This window comes from Chrysoperla carnea, chromosome 3 (genome assembly GCF_905475395.1).
Source record: "Chrysoperla carnea chromosome 3, inChrCarn1.1, whole genome shotgun sequence".
NCBI classification, from domain to species: Eukaryota; Metazoa; Arthropoda; class Insecta; order Neuroptera; family Chrysopidae; genus Chrysoperla; species Chrysoperla carnea.
In genome coordinates this window covers 7,020,115-7,034,468 of record NC_058339.1, presented here as the reverse complement: position 1 = coordinate 7,034,468, position 14,354 = coordinate 7,020,115, and the positions used below count along the sequence as shown (strand labels likewise).

Here is a 14,354-nt window from a genome sequence, read left to right as displayed (position 1 = left end):
AAAACACGTTTCACAAATAATAAATCAGATAAAGTATCAAAATTTTAATTATAATAATTAAATACAAATAGAGTATCGCCTCAAGATTATTCTATTCACTTGCACGTAATAATATTTTCATAATAAATTTTAAAGCTTTCGATAAGGGTATAAAAAGATAGAGGCGTGGTTTTCACCCTTAAAGCTTATGTCTATCACTAATTGGTCAATTTTCTATCATGTTCATATACAAAGTGGCGCGTAATTTTCGCACCACTTTAAAATTGAAATAGTTGTTTACAATAGCTAGGATGAAAAAATTTTTTTTAAATTCACGATTTCGAAAAAATCTACGGTTTTCCATGATTTTCCACAAAGTTTTGCCATTTACCCGATAACTATGCATTTTAGGGAAAAAATATACCAGTTCAAAGTTATTGAGCATAAAATTTCCGATCGATGTATATATAAACTTTTTATTACGAAATTCAACCTAAGGTCAATAACGAAAGTTATGTGATAGGACATTTTTATGTCAAGAAGATGGGATATGCATTGATGTACTTGGCTAAAAAGTTATTTCACAAACGTCGTTATTAAGAAATTTTATGATTTTATTTAAATTAGTCAATTAAATAAAGATTAGAATTAAAAAAAAAAAAAAAAGAATTCACATGCTGAGCCAGGTGTGAAAAATTACTTGCACCTTGACACCAACACCATCTAACACGTTTCACAACTTTGTCTGCGGTAAAAACGTGTCCGCCTGACCACATAGACTCATGAAATGGGTCATTCGTTTTAGAATGTACTAGCTCAACCCGTACAGAGATCCGTACACTGAATAAAAAATTAAAATAATGACTACTCCATTCCTAAATTGACCGTTTCTTATTGAAATAAAGTAAAAATATTTTCAAACAATTTCCTAACGATTGGAATAAGTACAGCTAAATATTTGTACTTACAATAGAATGAGATTGAATTTAAAATATGAATTCATTGATACAAAATCACTGAAGTTAAATAAACAAAATCATTACTTCTATAAAACAGATTGATTTTAGTTTAAAGTCATGCATTTTATTGATAAAAAATAAAATTATCCTTAGTTGCAATGTATAATTGTATAATCGACTCGAAGCAATCTAATTTTTTTTTATAAATAAATCTAATAAACCTGCCCATGTGGTTGTGTCAATCACATCACTATTTTGTTATAATATTTATAAGTGGTAGAACCAGTCCAAAAAAGATTGTTTAAAACTATGTTGCGGTTCAAAATATTTGAAATATGTTAGACATATTACTTTCATACAAACAACTCATGTGATTGTCAGTATAGGCATATCAGTATACGCAATTTCATTACAGTTATGATATACAAATTACATAATACAAAATTAAACCTTAATATCATTTCTCTAGTCTAGTTTTTTCCTAAACGGTATATTTTTAGTGCATGACTATATTTTTCGTCATCAGTCAGTACGATAAGCTTTAAAATGAGGGGTATATCATGGAAATTATTTATTAAAGGGTAGGAACGATCTCGCGATGTGACAGAAAAACAGACTAGAGTAATATTAATTAATGAAAGAAGATTACAATGTATTCGGGTAATTATTTTTTTCCATTGCTTTATATAATTATACAAAGTATAGTTATTATTAAATTTAATTAAAATCTATTATACTGGAGTAAATCTAAGCAAAAAAAGGCTGTTATATGGATTAAAAGTTCGAGCAATGAAACTGTGGGGTTTTTCTTTTCACATCAAAATAAGTATTTTTTGAAATTTTTTACTTTCCCGGAGTGGTGCAACATGTTTAAAAATCAAAATGGCGTCAAAAATGAAATTTTTTTCAGAAATTTTATCATTTTTATTTTATATTCGCAAAAGGAGACATCGGTGCATATCCAAATTTGGTAGGTTTGTAGTCAATGTTAAGAACTACTCCTCATATTTTTTTGGTGGGGTTTCGTCCCTTCCCCTCCCAGTTATATATATATGTATACATACATATGGTAAAACAGTTCATTTGACTGTAACTTGAAAAATATTCAATTGATTTTAATGAAACTAATATCAATAGTAGGTTTTATTACTTACAACTTTCGGTTAAAATTTTAGCGAAATCCGTTAAATAGTTCGGCCAAAATTTCCAATTTAGGGAATTGTTTAAAATGGCTGCCATTTTATGCCATTTTGTCCTACGAGGTTAAATTTTTTTTTAAATTGTAGCTTTTTTTATTATCTTTCGATTTTATAATAAGTGGCTTACCCGTAAAATGACTCCTTGATCCATATTTTTGCGAAAAACGGAAAATTTAACACTTTCTGGAAATAATTGTTTGGGGGGTGTATGGACTGGCTTTGGGGGGTGTTTTTTGCTTTGGCATGAGAAAAATATTTTTAAAAGAGGTCTATATGGTTTAAAGCAAAATTTTTAAGTTTTAACCCCCGCGCTGTAAGGGGGAAGGGGTGTATGAAATAAATGTATCTTAAAAGATTTTAAAAAGAGGTCAAAATAGTTTAAAATGCTAAAGTAACTCAAAATTTTAGATGCTTTTATTAATATAGCACTTTTTACAACATCCACCCCTTCCGCTCCCCCTTTCATATTTTTTGCAAATTCAAAATTTTTAGGACGTATAAAGGGGTTTTTGGGGTCGCTGATCTCGAACTTTTGGCCCAAATAAGTACACCCCCTAAAAATATTACAATTGTTTTTGATAATCTATTGCAAAATTCGAGATCAGCGACCCCAAAAACCCCTTTATACGTCCTAAAAATTTTGAATTTGCAAAAAATATGAAAGGGGGAGCGGAAGGGGTGGATGTTGTAAAAAGTGCTATATTAATATAAACAGCTAAAATTTTGGGTTACTTTAGCATTTTAAACTATTTTGACCTCTTTTTAAAATCTTTTAAGATACATTTATTTCATACACCCCTTCCCCCTTACAGCGCGGGGGTTAAAACTTAAAAATTTTGCTTTAAACCATATAGACCTCTTTTAAAAATATTTTTCTCATGCCAAAGCAAAAAACACCCCCCAAAGCCAGTCCATACACCCCCCAAACAATTATTTCCAGAAAGTGTTAAATTTTCCGTTTTTCGCAAAAATATGGATCAAGGAGTCATTTTACGGGTAAGCCACTTATTATAAAATCGAAAGATAATAAAAAAAGCTACAATTTAAAAAAAAATTTAACCTCGTAGGACAAAATGGCATAAAATGGCAGCCATTTTAAACAATTCCCTAAATTGGAAATTTTGGCCGAACTATTTAACGGATTTCGCTAAAATTTTAACCGAAAGTTGTAAGTAATAAAACCTACTATTGATATTAGTTTCATTAAAATCAATTGAATATTTTTCAAGTTACAGTCAAATGAACTGTTTTACCATATGTATGTATACATATATATATAACTGGGAGGGGAAGGGACGAAACCCCACCAAAAAAATATGAGGAGTAGTTCTTAACATTGACTACAAACCTACCAAATTTGGATATGCACCGATGTCTCCTTTTGCGAATATAAAATAAAAATGATAAAATTTCTGAAAAAAATTTCATTTTTGACGCCATTTTGATTTTTAAACATGTTGCACCACTCCGGGAAAGTAAAAAATTTCAAAAAATACTTATTTTGATGTGAAAAGAAAAACCCCAAAGTTTCATTGCTCGAACTTTTAATCCATACACAAGGCGTAATTTCACTCTACTATTATTACATTAAGATAAAAAATACACTCAGAATAAGTTTTATTGCAGATCTGTCGACCAAGAAACATTTATTGGATTATGGGGTAGTCAGCGAGCAACGTATCAAAAAATTTTTGTTTTGGAATTTGATGAAACCCGGTGGATGGCGTAATTTTGATCCAAAAAGTATCAAAATCAGGTTAATTTAATGATTGAAGGCAGAGTTTTTGAGATATCGCAATATTTGAATCGATTTTAGTCCGTATCTCAAAAACTATTCGATTAATCAGCATATACTGAGTTATTTTTTATCGAAATTGGAAATAAAAATAATATATATATAAGAAGGGTTCCACCAAGTCCAAAATCTTAAGTCAATTATTGTATCTTTCCCCAATTTGAACTTGTTAACCATACTATTTTTAAGCGTGTCAAATTTTCAACACGTTTTCAGTTTTTAACAATTTATATAACTCTACAGCCCCACGAAATTGAGTAAGAGAGTTAAAAATTGGTCTGAGAATTGAGTTAATATTTATTAAAACAGTGTTTTTTAAGTAGAATCTATTCTTTTGTTGTTTTAGTTTTTTATATTATGAAAAGCCCCCAAAAGTCTTCTAGGAATTTAAAAGAAGATTTAAAAACACAACCACACCCCTGCCCGCTAACCTTCGATACAATACAAGAGTCTATATTTTTGTAAAGAATATGATTAAAAAGGTTTTTGTGGTCATTTGTTTGATTATAGGTGTACATTTTCCTTGTTTTCAGTATAATTCACGGGCTATATAAACGTGAAAATTAATAACACGAGTGATGTTTATAAAACACAGTTCACTGATTTTTTTTATGTTTTTAGTTTGTAATAAAATACTACATTGTAGGTTTACGATTATTATTAATTTATTATGCTTGAAAACCGATAATTATTTCAAATAATATATATATATATCTATTTGTAACCTTCATATAATTAAAATAATTTGAGTATTTATTACATTTTTTTTAGTTAGACCTGTTGTGTTTAATTATGTTACGCTAATTTTCACAAAAATCATATCCTTTATTTTAAGCCCTTTACTTGGCAAATCAAATTATTTTCCTATAAATTCTAACAAGCGGCACTTGTTTTTCCATGAAATATTGATGAAATATTATTGGAAAAGTCTCAAATATTTTTATCCACTCATTTTTAACACCCGAACTAAAAAAAGAGGTGTTATTAGTTTGATCACCATGTGTGAGTATCTGTGTGTTTGTCTGTGGCATAGTAGGGCCTGAACGGATGAACCGATTTTAATTTTTTTGGTATAATTAAAAGGTAATTTAACGTAGAGTGTTTTAAGCTATGTTTCAAATGCAAGGAGATTCCGTACCCGAAAAAATAATAAACTTGGCGATGATCTTCAAAATCGATTCAGTTTGGAAAAGGCATGACATATAAATAATTACTAAGGAAATGGTTAATTAAACTTGGTTCAATTCATTTCGAAAAGTAAAATGGTAAAATAATGAGGTAATTTAAAACAATAATTAAAAAGAACAAAGTCAACTCAAATATTTCAATTTCAATTAAAATATTTCCAAAAATTTGTCCCAAACAATGATAGCTTTCTAAGTATCCTTTTCATCTAATCTGATGTAATGGACCATCACTTTGATATTGATTTAAGAAGTGGCATCGTAGCCCCTAAACGGTCGAACCGACTCGATTGAGAACATGTTATAAAAATCACATTTGCCGGAGGTTTTTTAAATTTTATAAATTTCACTTGTTTTTGGAAACTTCCGTAATAAAAACTATCTGGGTTATATCATACGTCGCGTCGCGTCGCGTCGCACTTCTACAATGCAGTAGTATTAGACTAAACATCCTAATGTGATAATTTTTTATATAAATATAATATTTACTTAAATGACCCAGACAGCACATAATCTTTATTACTTAATATTATCGGATTCAAAAAAATAGAATGAACTAACGATTCAATTGTACATTGTGCATAAATATAAATAAAAATACTGCTAGTCAGAATAATTCTAACGCCACTCATTATACCATGTATATATGAAATATACATAGTATATTAAGTTTAGTCCCAAGTTTGTAACGCTTAAAAATAATGATGCTAGGAAAAAAATTTTGTCAGAGGTGTTCATAAAATCACCTAATTAGTCCATTTCCGGTTGTCCGTCCGCCCGTCCGCCTGTGGACACGATAACTCAAAAACGAAAAAAGATATCAACCTGAAATTTTTACAGCGTACTCAGGACGTAAAAAGTGAGGTCAAGTTCGTAAACGAGCATCATAGGTCAATTGGGTCTTGGGTCCGCAGGATCCATCTTGTAAACCGTTAGAGATAGAACAAAAGTTTAAATGTAACAAATGTTCCTTATCAAAAATTAAACAACTTTTGTTTGAAACATTTTTTCGTTAACATCACTGTTTACCCGTGAGGGCGCCAATTAGGCGGAAATTTTAAAATTTGTTGATAATCTATACTTGATTATCAGTTATGTATGTGTCACATGTTTGTATGTGTAATGTGATACAGTAATCAACACTGACTATGCATGGTATTTCAACAATTAACTCAGTCAATTGTTTGTTTTCACTTGTTTAGCTTTAATTTTTGTTTTTTTGAAAGCTCCTAGGTTTTTTGTAAATATAAATTATGATAATAAATGAGAACTCTAGGATATTTCGGAATAAATTTCTATTTTTTCGATAAATTTCAGTTTTTTTGTATTTTATAAAAAGGTATTTCGACTACCAAGTAGTCATCATCAGTATGAATTAGCTAATCGGAATTACTGTTACTCGTTGCTAATTTGATTAGCAACGAGTTAATCGGCTTACTTAAACGGCTATGTTACTCGTTGCTAATTTGGCAACGAGTGGAGTAATTACGATTAGCTAATTTATACTGATGATGACTACTTGGTAGTCGAAATACGTATAAAATACAAAAAACTGATCTAGAAAATTGGGGAAAAGATCGAAATTTAAATTTGATCGATTTTTTTTTGTCTATTAGTGATACAGTTAGGACACTTCATCAAATAAATTCTCAGGTAGAAATCTATTTCACTTAGAACACTCGGTATAAATTTTAAAATGCATTTATACATTTTAAAATTTTACAGAATGACAGTTTTGATAAATTTTGATTTATTCATTTCACGCATTACTTAACCGTATGATTTATTCTAATCAGTTTGAATAAAGTATTTTTTTCGCAATATTCAGCAGTTCAAATAGTATATGAAAATATATATGACAATAATTTATTGAATACTAGCTGTAAACTACCCACTTCGCTGGACAACTTCAATTTTAAATACAAAGGTAGTATGACGGTAATTTGGATTCAAGCGTGGAATAAGTCCCAAAAACCGCTCTAAAACCACTACGTTAAAACAGAAAAAAATTTGTGCCGCTTGCCAAATAAGTTCCATAACAACCGAACAAACGTGGCACAATAATACTGACAGACATTTCATACTACCCCCCCCCCAATTATTCATATTTTTGAATCGTTATATTTAACTTAAATTAGCAAATTTTCGATAAGAAATTCTGAATCTCCCAATATAGTTATGCATCGAATGTTAGATTACTAAATCACTGAAATCATTTTACATAAAACATACCTTTTTTGATTTATTATTATTGTTACTTAATTGTAATAATTTTTCATATTGTTCCACAGCACGAACATAAAATCGTAATGTAATCGCTTCCATGCGCGAAGGTAATGGAAATTGTTGCTTTGATGAATTACTTGTTGATGTTACTGTATCCCCACCACTATTAGTACTGTTATCACGATAAAATGGTGCACTACAAACGCGACCACTCATTTTTTAGGGGTGTAAATATTAAACAAATTATCGAATTAACATTATTAAAATTTTTTTCAAATCACAATAAATTTTATTTAAAATAAATGTTGTTTAACAGTGGGTGGTGTATGACTAAATCAATCGTCAATCGTTTTAATCATTATACATGTGAGAATTAATTTTAATGTCATACGAAATGTTTATAAGGATGATTTTTGATATATTGCTATCAAATGTATGAGTTGAGGTCTATAAAGCTAACACAACAATTTCAGCATACAAAGAAAATAATAAAACGACACGACTGAAGTACTTAATAACAAGTGAAATTAAACAATTGACTGAGTTAGTTGTTGAAATACCATGTATAGACAGGGTTGATAACGCAATCAATTGTTTTTTTACGTCATGTAAGTAAAGAAAGTTAGCAACTCTTACCTACACAGTATCTTTCTTCTCACTTCCTCAGTAGATATAGTAAATGGTATAAACAAACAAACACATACGTAATATATGTAACGTATTTAAAAAAATATACAATTGGTACCTGCATAAAAACTATATAATGTTTCAAACAAAATTTGCGCCCTCACGGGTAAACAGTGATCCTTACCAAAAGATGTTCCACATTTTCCACATTTAAGCTTTTGTTCTATCTCTAATGGTTTACAAGATGGAAGGTCCTGTGGAAAAATTTATTTATTTACTAATTTCAGCTTAATCACTCTTTTCGTACGGACCCTAGATTCAATTGACCTATGTTGCTAATTTACGAATTTGGCCTAACTTTTTACGTCCTGAACACGCTATAAAAGTTTCAGCTTGATATCTTTTCATTTTTGAGTTACCGCGGGACAGACTGTTCATAGTATCAATCTTTTTAAACGTTACAAACTTAGGACTAAACTTAGTATACCTTGATATATTTCATATATACGAGGTATAAAGAGATTTTTTAATTATATAGAGAACTGATTTTAAACAAGCAGATGGGGGTTTACATTTGTGATTGACATTACATTGATCCAAAATATGTTTTATTTTGCGTCATATTATGAAAAGTGTTAGCACCATAATAAAGTATTTTTACATATATCAAAAATAGTAATATTTGTTTCCATTCATTGTGCACTTTTTCATGGAATCAAGGATAGGAGGCGTAAAAATACATAGAAAAAACTTAGGTGAATTCAGTGACGTCAATGGGCCACGGAAACGGTCATCAAGCTTAGTATCTGAATCATTAGACGCAGAATCAGAGCTGTTTATATTATTAATGCTTTTTTGGCTTTTCAATATTCAAATTGCTGTGCCAGCTCAATAGATCTTATGAATTGCATTAATCTGAAGGTATAATATAATATACATGTATTACATTCCAGTCAGTAAAATGTACACAGTTTTTACGTCCTCTATCAAATCATATTCACAAATTTTTAGTAGATGTAAGTGGGGAATGCGACATGACTTTAAGAAAAATAATACTTTTATAGTAAGTATGTATAGTTTTATTTAATTATTTTATGTTAAATAAAAGATGAAATATTGTGTTATAGGTTGCTCATTATAACTTGGACCTCGCTTTCTATAAATTTAGATACCCATGTTGTGTGAATTATATTATATTTGCACAGATATTAATATTTGAGCTAAACAAAGTTCAAAATTTTTTATGACACATATTGAATTTAATTTAAAACTTTAAATTATGTTGTTTTTCCTAATTTATGAGCCTGTAATATAAATGTACAAACAAAATAAATTAGTAGAAAATGATCCAAATTTTTAGTATGTTGTAGTTAACGATACATATTATTAAATCAAAAAAAAATTTGGGTATCTTATCGATCAATTAAGAGAGTTTTTATTAATTAAAAATACACTAAATAACATACCATCCTCATATCATGCTATGTTATTTAGTGTATTTTTAATTAATTAATTACTCTCTTAATTGATCGATAAGATACCCAATTTTTTTTTTATTTAATAATATGTATCGTTAACTACAACATACTAAAAATTTGGATCATTTTCTACTAATTTATTTTTTTCTATTACTGATGAGGGATCCTCCTTAACTCAAAAACTACCGAGTAAAGGCCGGTCATCCAGATACTTTTCAACTAAAGAGATAATGATTGCAATAGTTTTTTAATTACAATAGCTTCTATGTTATCTCCTTTTTTTCAGAAATGGAATAGAAGCTAAAAATTTAAATTCCAATAAAGTATAAAAATATACAAACAAATCATCAATCAGTTATAAAGTTGCAACGATTATTGAATTTCAAATGAATTATTATATGGGAAGTAAAGTAAAATGATACTATAAATAACTAAGCAGGGTGTCATTTCATTTTAAATCACATCCAATATTTCACTAGAATAGTCCTCAATTACAAATCAAATTAGCAAGTTCCTCGAAGTATTTCGATACCTTAAAAGTGAAAATGATACCAAAGATTTTAAATTTGACTTATCAATTAATCACCCTTTTAAACCTTTTTTGTGAAAAATTCATATGGATTCTCTGTATGGTTTATGAGAAATTAACTATCAAAGTCAGTGGTTTTATCCAAAATTTTATTCTCATAAATCGTACAGAGAAAGGCTTTAAAATATATCCTACAAGGAACAGTTTTGAAAAGTGAACACATTCAGTAGAAATTTATCACTTTTTTTCGCCATATTTTAATATTTTGCTTCTTATAATTTCGGCAAAGAATTCTTTAGAAAGAGAAACAACTTCTTATCACTTTGAATTTAAACTTTGACCTTTCAAATTATCTAAATATACGGGGGGTCGTAGATTAAAATGGGACAAAAAGAAATAATGAATTTCTATCGAATATACTCACTCTTTGAAAAAATATTTTGCAATTTAAAACTTCCAAGACAAAATGATAGTGGTGTTAAATTAAATTGAAACACCCTGTTAAAATAATATAAAACGTAAAAATTTACCAACTAATTAAAATTCTAGCACATTTTATTAAATTATAATGAATGCAAACTTTATAAATAAAAAAAATTTACATCGAAATTAAAGGTTAAATTAGGTGTTTTAAATATTTAACAAGGTTGTGTGAATATAACTACACCTTATTACTGGAATATTAATTTAGGGGTGTTTGGCTTATTTAATTACAAACAAATACTAATCGAAACAGTGTGTCGCATTTAAGATGAAGACACCTCTCACATCTTAAATTCGACACAGCGTATATGGTTTCAAGAAACAATTTTTAAGCAATTGTGCTCTGAAATATCAAACAGATGCAGTCTCTAAAAAAATAAGAGTGAAGCCGAAAAAAAAAACTTAACATCTTGATCTTCGTTTTTATATTCAGATTTAGACCTGTAGTTACTACACCATCGATAGAGCCATTCATGATTTTTATACCATGTATATATGAAATATACATAGTATATTAAGTTTAGTCCCAAGTTTGTAACGCTTAAAAATAATGATGCTAGGTAAAAAATTTTGTCATAGGTGTTCATAAAATCACCTAATTAGTCCATTTCCGGTTGTCCGTCCGTCCGTAACTAAAAAACGAGAAAAGATATCGAGCTGAAGCGTACTCAGGACGAAAAATGTGAGGTCGAGTTCGTAAATGAGCATCATAGATCAATTGGGTCTTGGGTCCGTAGGACCCATCTTGTAAACCGTTAGAGATAGAACAAAAGTTTAAATGTAAAAAATGTTCCTTATCAAAAATTAAACAACTTTTGTTTGAAACATTTTTTCGTAAACGTCACTGTTTACCCGTGAGGGTGCTAATTAGGCAGAAATTTTATAATATGTACTATATATTATGTATGTGTCACATGTTTGTATGTGTAATGTGATAAAGAAATCAACACTGACTATGCATGGTATTTCAACAATTAACTCAGTCAATTGTTTGTTTTCACTTGTTATTATTGTAAATGTAAGGTAAATTAAATCGTAACCTTACACCATAACAAATAAACACCATATGAAAGTGTATTATAATTACAGTGGAACTTTGATAACTCGAATCTCAAGGAAAATGCAAAAAATGAGTTTTCGACTTAACAAGAAGTTTGAGATACAGAGGATTTATTTACTAAAATTTCGACTTTGAAAGGTGCGATTATATACTTCACTAACTACACTTTATGAGATACACTTTATGGTATTTAAGGGTTCAACGGTATGGAAAGGGAATGTTTTTGTTTCAAATTATCGAGGTTCCACTGTATAAACATATAATATAAATGTTACTACAATATTTAACACCTTTTCATTTTTTCGCGTTAAAATTTATAGAAATATCTATGTAGCCGTGTTCAAAGTGTATACAATCTTTTATTATATGCTTAGAAGATAATCAATGAACATTTACAATATTTCAATGAGCTATAAAAGTAAAGTAAATAGAGTAGAAACTATTGTTAGAAACCGTTTTATGGAAAAATATGAAAATATAACAGGTATACAGAATGATTATCCAGTGAGTAAGTATTTTTCAAATTTAGTGGAATGACGATGTAGACAAAATTTTAGTATCGGTGTTCATAAAATCGATCAATTGGCCAGTTCCTTTGCCAACATGTTAACTCGTAAATGAAAAAAATATTAAGCTGAAATTTTATAGCGTGTTCAGGAAGTAAAAACTAACTTTGAGTTCGTAAACGAGCACCCAATATTAATTGGTTCGTAACCTCCATAATAATTGGAAATCTCCGCTATAAAAAAGTGTGTTAACTTAAGAAATAAGATGTGTTAACTCCCGGCACTGTAAAAGTTTTCTGAATAGTCTAGAAAAAGCGGCAAAAAAGGGCTTTGCTTAGAATCGGTTTTTTAAGATTTGTCTAAGTCTTAAGATTTGACAAGTCTAAACGAATGATGGCACTGTGGTCAAGATCTTTAGCCTATCATAACATAGTTAAGTCCTTGGTTGAAAATGACGAGTTAACGAACGTAATTATGTTCACAGAATATCAATTTCCGAGATCAAAAGTGTTTAGTCGATGTTTCGTCCAACACATACTGTATAAAACAATGTATATTTACATATGTTTGAAGCTTTCTAAAGCTTTATAAGAGATTCAATAGGTATGAAAAGTAGGTTTTGCAGAGTGTAATTGTTTAGAAAAATATTTCCATCTAATTTACTTTTTACAAAAGCCTCAATAAAAAAAAAAAAAACTATATTTAAACCCTTTATTATTTATTAAAATTAACATCGTAGGTTTATTGATGCCTCAACTAGTATGGTATTAACTACACCATTTTATAGAAAATCATTATTTACAGTTTGAAATGTATAAAGTGGGCTTTCACAAAGCACAGCTAATGAATAGCCAATAGGCTTCCCATTCATATTTGTCCGGCGGAGTCAGATTCATAAAATATCTCGAAAATTACTCATTTAATGGTCAAATAAACACGATTTTTGTAATTTTCGGATCAAAATTACCTTATAAACTTAGTTTTATCGAAATCGGAAACAAAAACTTTTTTTACACTTTTTGCAATTTGTAAAAATCGAAAAAATCATAAAAAATTCAAAAAAAACACAATTTTTGTAATTTTTGGTTGGGTTGGGTTAGGCTGGGTTAGGCTGGGTTAGGCTGGGTTAGGCTGGGTTAGGCTGGGTTAGGCTGGGTTGGGCTGGGTTAGGCTGGGTTAGGCTGGGTTAGGTTGGGTTATGTTGGGCGTGGGTGTGGGTGTGGGTGAGGGTGAGGGTGAGGGTGTGGGTGTGGGTGTGGGTGTGGGTGTGGGTGTAGGTGTGGGTTGAGTTGAGTTTTTTTTCAATTTTATTGATCTGTATATATAAAAATAAATTGCTGTGCGTTAGTCTCGCTAAAACTAAAAAACGCCTGGACCGATTTTCAAAATTTTTGTTTTGTTCGCTATAGTTCGGGGATGGTTTAGAAAAAAAAATAAACAGTGCTCATATTAGAGTCATCGTAGAATAGTCGGTGAATAAATCTGAACGTAAATTTAGCAATAAATAAGTAAACTGGTCGATTGAGGTCTCCTTTTATGGATATTGAAGCCGAAATGTATCCAGTTTGCAACCAGTTGCAAACTAGTTTGTAAACAAAAATTGCATCCATGTGAGCCAAATCTTAAATATATTAATGCCAGTTTTTCACTAAACTGTCTTCAAAAAGTTTGTAAAAAGTTGCAATTTTTTTGTTGCAACAAGAATATTTTTGAAACGAGCAAAAATTTTTACCGTGTGCTATTTATTATTAATATTATTCCATCTGCAAGAATATATAAATGTTACATTTAACATAATCCTTGGCAATATGAATTTTTTTGAATTTTTTAAAAATATTATTGTTTATAAATAGATTAAGCAACTCATGTACTAATTTATTAAGCATGAATAACGTTGAAACGTGCACACGAGAGATATTCTCACGTGTAAATTGATTGGTTAAGGAAAAAAGTAGTTATTAAAATATTTTCAATAGATTTTTAAACACAATTATTGCATAAAAATTTCTATTTATAGTTCATTATTTATTAATAGATAGCCCAGCAGATACTGACAAAAATTATGTATCAATGCTTATAACAACTTAAGAGTGACATTCGGAATGGTATCGATTCAGTGTTAGTTTAATAGGTTAATAAAAAAATACAGTAGAATCTGGATAACTCGAACTTCAAGTTTTCCACATAACAAGTTCGAGATGTCATTAAATTTTACAAACTACGACTTACGGAACTTTTTTTGAAATTTGAGTTAAAGAATATAACTCAAATAAACAATGGGAAAACCACTGGCATACGTGGCATAAAGAATCCATGTTGTTTATAGACA

At 29.4% G+C, this 14,354-nt stretch overlaps 1 protein-coding gene across 1 annotated transcript in view; it reads right to left on the bottom strand.

The window, feature by feature from the left end:
- Positions 1-14,354, bottom strand: part of LOC123294571 (inositol-trisphosphate 3-kinase homolog) — a 134,980-nt gene that overhangs the window by 84,776 nt on the left and 35,850 nt on the right. The window lies entirely within an intron of this gene.